This window comes from Tachypleus tridentatus, chromosome 12 (assembly GCF_004210375.1).
Source record: "Tachypleus tridentatus isolate NWPU-2018 chromosome 12, ASM421037v1, whole genome shotgun sequence".
Lineage (NCBI taxonomy): Eukaryota > Metazoa > Arthropoda > Merostomata > Xiphosura > Limulidae > Tachypleus > Tachypleus tridentatus.
Genome location: NC_134836.1, coordinates 605,619 through 619,332, shown reverse-complemented (window position 1 = coordinate 619,332; position 13,714 = coordinate 605,619). Strand labels below are relative to the sequence as shown.

At 28.9% G+C, this 13,714-nt stretch overlaps 1 protein-coding gene across 9 annotated transcripts in view; it reads right to left on the bottom strand.

Annotated features, from left to right (window-relative positions):
• Nucleotides 1–10,873: 10,873 nt before the first annotated feature.
• LOC143234999 (rho guanine nucleotide exchange factor 28-like) overlaps nucleotides 10,874–13,714 on the bottom strand; it is a 197,115-nt gene continuing 194,274 nt past the window's right edge. For all 9 annotated transcript variants that reach the window (XM_076472695.1, XM_076472697.1, XM_076472698.1 and 6 more), the window contains 2 exons: nucleotides 11,232–11,317; nucleotides 10,874–10,937 (listed from right to left, as the gene is read on the bottom strand). The gene's annotated coding sequence lies outside the window, so the exon portion shown is untranslated. The remainder of the gene's footprint in view (nucleotides 10,938–11,231; nucleotides 11,318–13,714) is intronic.

The following is a 13,714-nucleotide window of genomic DNA, read 5'->3' as shown; positions in this document are numbered from 1 at the left end:
ACAAAATTAATGTAAATTTTGATGTTTTACTTTGTTGGACCAATAGAAAACATTCTCTTCTTGTTGTAACTGTTACAATATTATTATAAGTTCTGATGTTATACATTTAGGCTGATGAAGGACATCCACTGCAAAAAGTGTTGTAGTGTGATATTTAAATACTTTCTTCCTGATCAAATAAAAATATTTTAGCCACATTTTTCTGTCAACAGATATTTTAGTAGACTAATCAGAATACCCTACTTTTTAGACTTCGAAAATGTACCTTTACTTGTAGATAAGAATCTGGAATGTCTTTCAACAAAACTTCATTGTCTTTTGGAGCATACAATGAATTCTCACCAGATGACTCCTTCAACTGAAGTAATTTCTTCTTTAACATCATCACTAAAAATCAAGATATAAGAATCAGATAGGCTACTGCATAAATATTACAAAATATATTTATATTAAAAATTAAAAGTACATACCACATTTCTGACCATGAATAACAACAAAAAAAGATATCAAAAATTCAAAACAGCACGTTTTACATAGGGAAATTCTGATTTTAGTCATTACAAAGTTTTGTCCCATAATATCTGGTCATCAAGTAAGTTAAGTTCAATAAAACAGTTTGAATTTCAGGAAATTTTACAATTCGACCAATTGAACAGCTGTAAAAGTCTGGACACCAATCAATAAGTCTTCACCTATTAATACTGTAACATTGTCACTGAATTGTAAGATATGAATCAACAGGAAATGACGTGAATACTAAAACAAACAATGATCAAATTTGATGCAGAGATCCTGATTTAACCTGTTCGGTGCTGTAGATGAGATAACCAGTCCAAGTCGATCGGTAACACAGTGCCATGAACGAGTTACTGTTTCATGTTTTGTACATATTTCTTCATTTTGTGTACTACTATATGTTTGGCTTAGAGAAAAAATAGTATTTGTTGCTTATTTCCTTTGTTTTAAAAATTACTGAATTTTGCTGAAAAAAACCCAGCACAGGAGCTGCCGTAGCAGCTGAAATACTTGGCAGTCAACAGGTTAAGTATTTGTCTCTTTGGGTTTTTGAAATAGCATATTTCAAGACTTAAATGTTGGCATTAAAACCTGGTTGCAAGTTTAAACAATTTTCATTAAATTTTAACAAACAAATTTAAGTAATATTACTTATATATTTTAAAATGAAGTTACAGTTATCAGGAATATATATAAAACTATACAAAATGTATTCAGTGTAGAAGTTATAAAATCATATAATGTTTAACAGTGCTTACTTACACATTATTTGATAATCAATTATACCTACTGTGTTAAAGAATTCCTGCAGATCATTAAAATAAATACCTTTAAGGTCCAAAAATAATTTAGTCAAGTTTTTGCATTTACTGTAGATTCTGTCTTACAAATGGGAGGTAAAATACAATCAAAATGTATGTTTTCTTTCACTATTGGTCTATGTGCTTTTACTTTAATATTTACTTCATATGGAAGCTAATATTTGTTTGTTACAGCTTTTAATACTTAATTAATGTAACTGTGTAACATAACCACTTATGTGAGAAGGACAGAAATTTTAAAATTAAGTTTCTAAAAAAATTGCTAATAAGAGAAATGTGTATTCATGAAAAAGATGTAATAATGACAGAGTTGTGAAATTGGAATAATTTATATAACATTAAACTTGATTATCTTGAAATACTATACTACGATATGATACTATTACATATAGTAGTACTTTTCAATATTAGAAATGACTTATGCTTTTATTAAAAAGAAAACGTTGCAAAGTTAGAACAATTTACAAACACTGTACCAGTACTTTTGTTGGAACTATTTTGGTCTTTGTTTGGGTTATCAAAACCTCCAAATGTTTCAGCACGTTTTGGCAAGACAGGCGAATAGTAAGCCTCACTGTGATGTTCTCCTGCACTACTGACACTGCGACTTAAATTGGTCCCAGTAGCATACAATGCATTGGCAAGCTGAGTAGCTAAAAGTAAATGTTGAAGGACTGATTGTACATAACATCTTAAACAGTTCAATTTTACATTATATATATCATGAGAAAAAGCTACATCTAATAACACATACAAAAACAACATATTACTAAAAATGAATGCACACAGATACATATGAAGTTGGTTGAAGTAAATTCAACAGAAACATTTGAAACTTGTACTGATAAATGCAATCATACTGGTTTAATTACATAAACACAGCTTTTATATCTGTAAAAAATCCATTTTCAAAAATCAATTAAATTGAGGTACAACTTAGTGTTGCTACATTGACCTTAAACTGATGAAAATCTCACAAATATATTAAGTTCACAACTAACAAATCTCCAGTTTTTAACTGTTACAATAGCCATGAAATATAATAAAACTGTTGTTACAACTTACATCCTTAAAGCTTTTAAAAATATATGGAGTAAGATATAAATTCATTGTTAATATTAATTTGGTAGCATGGATATATCTTAGGCAATATTATGCACCAGTGTTTGATATGATTGATGTTAAACACAAAGCTACATTATGGACTGTATATGCCCTTCTGCAACAAGTATTGAAACCCAATTTTTAATGTTGTAAGCCTTCAGACTCATAAAACCCAATGTTATTTGCAGTACATTACTCCTCCTCCAAGAACAAGTTTGTTTATAACTAGTTAATTTTTTCATAATAGCCAAAAGAAATAATAACACTGTCAACAATTACAGGTGCACCATGCCTAATGATAAATCATTAGCTGGTTCCATTTACAATTGTACAGCAATTAATATGAATAGTGTACAGTTTAACTAAGCTCAAAACCTGTGAATGACACAACAAACTTTAGATAATATAAATTTTCACTGAAACAAACATTCACCAAAACAAGAATTTTTTACATCAAACACAACTGTCTTTATGTAACTGGAAAATGTTTTTAGGTTTTATATGAATATGTATATATATACAGTTGAATAACAAAAAAAACATAAATTCCACTATAAGTTATTAAGCTTAATAACTAAGATTTATTTAATTATAAAAAGTATAAAACTTCATGCACTCTACATATACAACCAATCTCCTTGAAAACTTGGATTAATAGAATGTGGCAGCTTTTTCAAAGATTAAAATGGCTGAGAAGACCACAATGGGAACAATCTATGCTGTTGTTTGGTTATTTATATGTCATATACTGTAGTAAGAGTATATAAGGGACCATTTCAAAAAATAGAAAGAGTTGAATGGGGCCACAGTGTTTGAGTCAGTACATAAGCCATATCTCACCAAAATAAAAAGGTATGAGATTCTTATTTTATATTCTAGCTTAATAATATTAGTAATTTGAGTTCCTTATTTGTAAAAAAACTATAGACTTAGTATTTTGACATCATAAACATCCAATTTTTAACAGTGCTGTATTCAACAAACCATATGACTCAGTAAAATCTATATTTGGATGTGTTCTTTTAATATTTACTTTTAAGTTAAAAATTAACTCAGATATAATATTACATTTTGGATTATAATCTACAGTTTGATTTCAAACTTAGTGACATAAATTCATAAAATAGTAGTTGAATAAAACTTTGAATGCAAGTCAACAAATGTGATGACATGCTCTTTGAACCCTGACCCATTGCAAAATGGTTAACTGATTATACTCCTCAACAGATTCACCTTAGCTTTCTTTTAGGTTTCTGATTGTATGGATGCGTAGTTATCTTGAAAGATAACAAGCACAAAACGTGTGTCATTACAGCTTCATATAAGTTTGAAATAAATTAATTTTTTCGGTGTTAAAGCACATTTTTCATAACTCACCTTCATTCAATGCTGAGAACACCAATTCTTTTGTTTCTGGCCCATTCTCTCTTTCTAATAAGTGAGTATATTTAATCTGATGGAAAGTAAACACATTGAGCATCATGTCTACATGTCAGTGGCAAAACATGCTACACGTATATAACAACTTGGTAGAAAATAACAACATACTTTCAAAACATAAAACATTCTAGTTAGCAGTTGTAGATAAAAAAAAAGCTTAAGCATATTAAGAAAAAAATATTCATATTCATATATATTCATCTGTTAGAAACTATTTTGTATGTGAAAACTTAATATTCTTGAATCTGTTAGTATTTTATTATGAATTCAGATGTTCAAAGTATCATTACAGAAATTCACTTTCTTTTCAGTAACATATTTAAACAGCTTCCTTCCAAAAGTTTTCATTAATTTAGTGGTTATGAAACTGGGGTAGAGAGCATGTTCTACTGCAAGATAGGCATGGAATGTATACTATGTGTGTGAAAAGATTCATAATAAAATTAACAACTACCACACATAGTTTCTTACTTTTACAAAGGAAGGAAATTTTACTGCTCTGATTCAGTAACAGGATGTGCCATTCTAACTAAGTTGGAAGAACTACCTTGAATAAAATTTACATTTCTATTGCTGTATACTTCCATACATGTTTGACCAAACCTGATTAGTAATAGCAGTATACTGTAATTTGTTTTTATTTTACTAACATGTGAACATGTCTATATATAAACAAAGAAGCATCCAGTGCCAGACAAAGGGAGAAGTACTGCTTAACCTGTTCAGTGACACAGACGAGATAACTCGTCCAAGCCGATTGGTAACACAGTGCCACGGACGAGTTAATTCGTTCTCAATAATACCTAATTTTAACGCTAGATGTCAGCACCATACATGCATTTGACCTACTTACAAATTGTTTCACTTTCGATCCAAAATGGTGTCAAAATAAAAGTTACAAAATGAAGAAGCATTAGAGTTGTATTGTAGCAGCTGAAATACTTGGAAGTCAACAGGTTAAAGGTTTGAATGTGTGTGTGTGTTTTTTATAGCAAAACCAAATTGGGTTAGTTACTGTGTCTGCCAAGGGGAGTTGAACTCCTCATTTTAGCATTTTAAATCCATATATTTACTGCTGTATCAGTGAAGAACAAAAGTTTGAGGATTACTGATATAACTAATTTATAAGAAATTAAATATTACACACATACTTACATTTTCTATGGGCTCAGGATCTAGACCATGAAGTTCCTGAAAACATCACCACAAAGGTAAATTTTAAACATTATCAAGATCAAAACTACTGACTCCAATTCAACCTATTTTCAATCTGGAAGTTACTGTGTGTTTTAAAGTAAATTAGTTTTATAAAACCTAACATTCAATAGTGAAAATCAACATTTGGAATATATACTAAAAAATCTGTATCAATGTTCTTATTAACTTGTAACTGATTTCATATTTATTTCAGTACACTTCCACAAGATAAAATACTTAAAAATTACAGAAAGCAGCAATGTTTCAGATGATAACAACATAACTCAGTAAAAATATTATCTTTTTCTATTTTTTACTTCAATCTTGTACTTGATCCATTTTAGACTATTTTAGCACATAAGGTTTTACTTTCTGACCTCACTTAAAGAACAATAATCCCTTTCTCTAGAAATGTCAAAGGTATGATATTTATTTTTCTTGGTCTTATACTGATTAGTTATGTTTATGCGTGCTGCACTACTTTGTACATTTGAATGATATTTCTCCACACCAGATTCATGTCTGCATATTTTTCTTTTCTGTTAAGCTTGTCTCATTGACTTCTCAGTATTATTTCTATTCCCATGTGTGACTTATTGCAAGTTCTTTATATATCTATCAAGTATTGAAGGTTTTTCCCAGAGTAGAAAATCACATATATGGTTGTATAGAGTGTCAGATGTGCCACTTTATATATTTTTCATAGGAGAGTTATTCATTGGAAGTTAAATTAAAAGGAAGAACTTATAAAACGAAAATTAAAGTTTTGATAAAACAAACAATTTTGAAACATATTTTATTTGTAAAAACACCATGTTTTGTTATTCATTACAAGAAATTTCTGTGTTTTGCTAAGAAGAACAATCATGAAAGGTTGTTTACTCTTCAGATCAGTTCAAAATTTCATTCTGAAATACACATTTTATTAACAAATAATCATTTGAAAAACAGTTCACAGAAAAAAACCATCAAATATGTATATCATGAAAGGTAATTTTACCAAAAGAAAAAAAAAGATAGTGAGTAAAACTTGCAGGTCTTAAAAATAACTTTATACATATATATGATCAAACTTTGCATTATTTAATAAAACTGTTAACTTTTAAAAGCAAAAGCAGGTTTAATTTAAGGCCATAATTAGTTTTCTGCTGTCTATGCACATACACTAAACATGTGCCTTCATTAGAGTCAAATCCTTAAATAGGTGCCTGTGAAAAAAGTGAAAAAATAATATCAGCTGGATCTTCTCTGATTCATAAATGTGGTAATCTATAAATACATATTATCTAAAAATATTAAATCTTATTAAAAATAAAGTGTTAACTGGAAATGTTTGCATATATTAAAAACTAGGTATAACCTTTATTTCTTTATTACAGTTTACTGTATGTTCCAAAGTTTTGGACAAAACTTTGTAATCAAATACTAAGACATAAAGTGTATTTCTTTGAATTAAACTTATTACCTCAACATGCTGTTTTAATATATAATAAAATCTTACCATAATACTTGCTAAAATATGCATCTTATCTTCACAGAACTGAGCAACAGCTAAATCTTTTTCATACAGTTGACCTTTATAAAAATCAAAACAGTGAAACAGAGATATAAAAAGCTAATCAAGTTCAGAAAAAATAATCTACAGGTTCCCACTTAAAAATGTAAAAGAAATAGATTTTTAAATTATATGTTCAAAGATTCTTTAACTTAAACAAAATATATTTTTATACTGATATATATTTCATTGCTTTTTAATAGTAGATATTTAAGATTCCTTTAAAACTTGTTCACATATACATGTTTGACACAAACTAGGACTAAAACAAAATACAATAACTTACAATAATTCCACTTTTACAAGTTATATTTTTCTAAATGTAAGTGAATTAATCTGTTATTAAGCACAAAACTACACAACGAGCTATCTGTGCCATGGTAACTATGGTTATTAAAACTCAATTTTTATGTATAAAAACTATCACTGAGCCATAGAAGAGTTTGAATTTTGTTTTTCTGATTAAAAATGCTTGAAGATATTAAATATAATATTAGACAACAGAACTAGTAAATTGATAATACTGAAAACTGAACAAACCTCAGTATTGATAAAATAGATGCATATTAACTATTCAGTTCTTTTTCATCATGTGCTATTATTTTGTTCAAAAGATTGTTTCAACAGTAAATATATAATTTAAAGTTAAATGATGCTTCAAAAGAATTTTTTTCACAGATGGTAGACATACAACTTAAAAAGTTAGCTGCATGTTTTCTACTTGTAACAAAGCAATCTAACTCTACTTTAATATAACCTTCAAGGCTTGTCAAAAGAGGCAAAATATGTAAAGTATTTTCATTTTTTAAATATACTAATTTAAAAAAATACAAAGAATAAACAAACATATAGTTACAGAGAGCTATTTACAGTTAGATACAAGTATCTGAAACTTCCTTTTTTTTAAAATTAAGAAAATAAAGAATTTTTCTACTGAATGAACTAAGTGTCATAAATAAGCTCCTGCAGTTCAAACACAATAATAATGCTATAGTAAAATTCCCATATTAATAATCATTAAACAAGAAAGAAATATAAATGTTAAATTCAAGAATATGTTTTAGAAGCATCCATTGCTTTTATCCCTTTTACAAGCTTATTGGCATAAAAATATCCAAATTGTTTTAAAAAATCTAGAAATACGTATACCTTGAGAAATTTGAGAAGAAATGAGAATATCTCATCAACTTGTAGCAGCAAATACAAACTATACCTGAACAGGTGAACAGTAAAATACTCTAATTTTTTTATTGTGAAACAATTTAGTTTTTTATTTGAAACAGGTTGAATAATCTAACAAGGGAAGAGGAACAAAAGTCAAGAGATTTCAGCAGGTAGACCTGCATTCCTCAAGAGCAAAAAGTTTTGCTTTTCCCAGTGAAAACAACTACAGTTAAATTTTAATTTTGGGGCTCTGAAAAAAAAAAAAAAAAAACTCTCGAAAGTAACAGTTATGTACCAAATAAAAATCTTAAGCAACTAGATGTACAGTTATTTTCAATTACCTAGCAGTGATGAAAATGCAACATAACGGAGTTAACTTGGTAATAAAACAGCCTACCACAAGGTCATAAACTGACAGTTGATACATAACCAATTATTAAAAGATGTAAGACTAGCAATGTTCCATTCATTGTTTTTTGTATCATATACTCTAACTAACCTACAAGTTCTTTCATTTTTGCTGATTTTGCTTCTTCTAATTTTCTTTCTTCTTCGTTCTCATTTGGAATACCTTCATCTGTTAAAGGTTAAATCATCACAAAAAATGTCTCCATTATAATATCATAAACTAATATGCAAATATCTCTCAACTGTTAATTAGCAGTATTAACAGTTTATCGAACCACAAGTATTTTGCCCCTTAATTATCTTTTCTTGTTGGTCTAATCTAGCACAATTCTGAAACCTCTGACTGTCTTTTGAACATCAGACTTTAAACCAGAGAATTAGATTTATGCAACTGTAAATAATTTTGACTTACTGGTTAACTCAAAAGTCTCAAGTTGATAATAATGCAAAAAAAACATAAAAATAAAGTTAAAAGTTATATTGAAAAAATAAAAATTTATAACATGAAGTTTTCAAACATTTTTTCTTGATATTTTTCCAAAATTTAGCTATAATAAAATTATACCTCAAATTATGATTTCAAATTTTCTTTTGATCTATTTTTCATTAGTATATGTTTTTTATAAAAGAAGTTTAAGAAATCCAAACTGCTATCCCTAATTTTCACTTTCCTACCCCCCAGTAGCAATTTTATTGGAATAGTGGAAATTATTAAAGTTCCTACTACCTATAAATTTTTTATAAGATTTTTGTTTGTTTTCAGTTCAATTACTGCCTAAGTCCCTGAACCTTATAAAATAATAAATATATTCAGTTTTGAAAGCTTAGTTTAAACCCCTCCATAATGACTGACTTAAATTCGAGGAAGCATGAGGAAAAGCTTTGACAGACTTTAAGATATTTTAAAAATTGTAAACTCATCACTTTTTCAGAATTTTATACCACAGGTTCCCTCCCTGATCTTATGGATGCCTTATTGAAAATACAGAAAACAAAAATGGTTTACCCCTCATTCTTATCTATTCTTAGTTCCAATGTTTACAAACTTGCTTAATATCTTGTACCTGCATTAAACTCAATAATTAAGAATGAATTTACTGTTAAAGATTCTTTTTCCTTGTTCAAGAGCTATTAAAATTATCTAATGCAGACCAATATGTTGTGGACAGTTTTGATATTCAGTTCTCATTCATTAACATCCCACTTGATGAAACAAAATAATTAGTACATAATTACTCCCAACCACAAACACTCTGTACCTAACTTTAACCAAAAAATATTTAAACAGCTTCTTAAATTCATGCTCTATAACAATCACTTCATTTCTAATGGTCACTTTTATGACCAAATAGATGGAGTAACAATGATATCGCTTCTTGGTCCAACTCTTGCAAATAATTTTCTAACTTATTACAAACATATTAACAAATAAAACAGAACCTATCAAAAAGTCACACAAAAATATCCACTAGTTCTTATTGCTCCTTTTATTGTCAAAGCTTTAAACTTGAATATCAAATTCAAGAAATTATTAAAACAATTACCCATAAATTAAGCTATGTCAGCATTTATGTCAACACTGAGAATTAAAAATATATTTAAAACCAAAAGTACTCTACCCATTTTTAAGTGATTGGGTCATACATAATACACTTATGGTATCTGTAAATACACCTATATTGATAGAACTACATGTCACCCGCAAATAAGTGCACATGAGCAAATGGGAATTTTAGCAAGAACTGTATCAAACCACACACTGAGAATAATTACCTCTTTATACTTTTAAAAACTTTAAAACTCTTCACTTCAGAACCATAAGTTAGAAACTTGTTATTAAAGAAGGCCTCTCCATTTTTAATCATCCCAAAACTCTAAATAAAAACATTCTCTTCCCTGCTGTCATTAATGTCCATCAGTTCCAGATTACCCAAGTTTTTGTTTAATATTTATCATTATTTTAAAGGTATAGAATTTATACTTATATTTAAGCCTTTCTTTATAATAGTTTTTCACAATGTTATTTATTAAATTAGCATATGCTACATCTTACAGTATATTGCATTATCTTGTTACCATTTATATCTGTTTTTTTCTAAACTTCCAATTGAATATGAAAACTCAATCAATGCTAATGTTATTTTCTGAAGTTTAATATTACGAACAAATTTTTTTTGAAATATTAACAACGACAATAGAATTTAAGGAAATTCTGAAACATCTGTATTAAAGATGTTTTTTAGTATTACTGTGCTTTTAATATTTATTATAAAACTGTATCTCCCACTTGATGAATTGACTGCATATCTATACTTTCTGAACTTGAACTTACCAAGTTAGAAATAAGTAAAAGTCATTTCTGTCTAAAATAATAAAATTGATTAGTTTACTTTATCATTTTCAAATATTACTTGTTTTTCTTTATAAAAGTAGCTATTACTGACTGCTTCTAGCTAACATCACATTTCAGTCTTATTTGGGAAAGAAATATCCTAAAAACAAGCAAAAAAAACAACAAACAATAATATAAAACACAAATATTTACCTAAGGATGGACAATGTTCTATAGCACCTTTAATGACTTCAATCCATGTTTTCTGTTCTTTTGCTGTGTAGCATGTCATTTCATACATTTCAGGTTCGCTGGGGTTGGAACTAATTAAATAGACACCACGACTGTCCTGCCCAGCTTTCTCTCTTACCAGCAACTTCTGTAGTGACACGACACCAGACTAAAGAGGAATATAAATGATTAAAACAAACGATAAATAGAAGATTTTAAAAAATAAATGCATCATTTGTGTACTAAAATAACTGAGTAAATAAATCATGTAACTATTTTCAAAGAAAACATAATAATTTTCTTTGAATGAAAACTATTCAATACTATTTCATTTATTTTCAGAAATAGTAGTATAACATTTCAGAGTGAAAGTCATTAGACAATTAATGTTTTTATTTCAGAACGCTGAAGTGGTAGAAAATAATTTATTTATTCTACATATTAAAAGAATATAATTTCTTACCTTATTGTCTACAGAAGCAAAGTAATATTTTTGATTATTTTCTTGTAGAAAGAAAACTACATCTGATAACACTACAGCAAGGACCTCTGTAAAGTAATCAAATTACTTCATATGAATTTTAAATAAACAGGGAACATTAATATACAAACTAGTATTAGTTCTTGGCAATTAAGTCGGTTAATTGATTACTAATGATCATTGATGACAGTTATTTGTGTCACATGAAAAAACAGATCAATCAGAATTACAACAAAATTGACTAATATCACAAAAATAATCAACTAATTACAAGTAGTGGTTCTGATTATTCCTACAACTGAAATACTGCCATTAAGATTTCACATTATCATTTTTCTCAATGAACATCAGTTGTTCAGTTTTGTGCTCACATAGCCAATTGAATATGATGGTTGCTTTGTGATTTGAGAAGGTGTTACATTTGTTTCTGAGTTATTAACTTATGAAACTACTTTGGCTACTTGCTACCATTCATAATTTTGAATTGCTTATCAGATGGAAGGAAATTGGATGGCAGCATCCACGTCCAATTCTTGGGCTAATTTTTGTCAATGGATTGTGATTAACCATGACATTAAAATGCCCTTAAAGTTGAAAGGGTAAACATGTTTAGTGGCATTGACTATAAAGTCATGATCCTCAATCCATGAGGCAGCCACTTCAACCACCATGCCATTTCAGTCAGGGATGTCATGATGTGATGGTGAAACCCATTTGTCAATAAAGACTATCCCAAAAATTACCATTGGGTGTTGTTGGACAGTTACCTTAACTCTCAAAATTAGGGATGGCAGCAGATAGTTTTAGGAACGTTGCAATAATTCCAACAAACTCGTGCAACAACATACATATTCCGACTGAACTTGCACATGATACAAAAACTAATACTATTATGTACAATGGAATGCATGCCATTCTACTGTATATAACTTATGAATGCAAGTATGAGGCCATTGTTTACATAAATAGCCATAGTTATGCCTTGTTTTAATGAACTAATTAATAGTGTAGCTTTAATTTAATATACTGATTTAATGCTTAAGACCTCCTACAAATGCTCTCCACAAGTTTAAAAATGCCCAGACCTTTACAAAAATAGTGATCAAAAGGTTTCACCACTTAACACATTTGAACATGCACAACATGTCAGTGTTATTTGTAATGAACAAAATAACAATTTAATGAGTTATAGTTACACAAGTTTTTAATTTAGCATTTAACTGTATAGCTGTACAATGTTTTAAGTACTTTTAAGATATTATTCAATATCCAGCAACACTTCAGAATTATGCTATGTTAGAAAATGTTGCCCTGATAGTCTTCTCAATTAATGATCTTCTGTTTCCTTATAGCATTTGTGTGACAGCTTGGCAATTGATGCTTCATTTTCAAAAAGAAAAAAAAAAAGAAGTGTGTATAATGTTGGAGAAATATTGCTTTAGACAACACATTAACTTATGTTTTTTATGTTAAATTTTCTAAATATTTTATTATGAGTAAGTATATCTTCAACAAGTGATTAATTAAAAAAAAATCACTAGTCTGCCAGGCACAAATAGAAACATCACCATACAAGCCTCTCACACCATCTTAACAAATATCTATCATTACAACAACTTTTGATCATAAATTAACATAAAAAACATTAAACAATATTTAAAAATTAATAAACAGTATAAAAATATATGCATTTTATTATTATTAGACAAATATGCCAAAATTCTTTTTGTAAAAACTGCTCTATTTCACAGTGTCCAAGATTGCACATATTTCAATGTGTGCTTAGGATCATTGTTGTGCTGGAAGATCCAACGACGCTCAAGCCGCAAGTTCCAATCATTATTCTTGATATAAGTGCCTAATATATCAATGTACTCTTCTTCTTTCATAATTCTGTTGATGCGGTGAAGGCTGCCTACACCAGAAGAGCTGAAGGAACCCCATAGCATGATCAAGTCACCTCCATGTTTAACTGTAGGGACGGTGTTCATTGGAAGATTGAGTTCCCCTTTCTTACGGAAAATATTGCAAACATCATTGTGGCCAAAAAGCTTGATTTTGGTCTCATCTGACCAAAGAATACTCTTCCAATAGGTAAAGGGTTTATATACATTCTTTCTTCCATACCCCAATCGTGCTTCTAAGTGAACAGGCTTTAAATATGGAGTTCTAGGTGCTTACTTCAACCCTAGTTTCCCTAACCAGTTTCTGTATGTCATTATGTGTTAAACGAGGGTTGCTACTAACTTCTCTGAGAACCTACCTCTTGGTTCTCTCTGGAATTTTGGTGGAGCGTCCGGAATGAGGGGGGTTAGCAGTTGATCCTGTAAGCTTAAACTTGGCAATTATACTTTAAACAGTAGATTTAGTCACGTTAAGTTGTGTAGCAATACCGGAAAGAGACACACGAGATTTGTATTTTACAATAATTCGGTTTTTTTAAATCACTAGACAGTTGTTTCCTG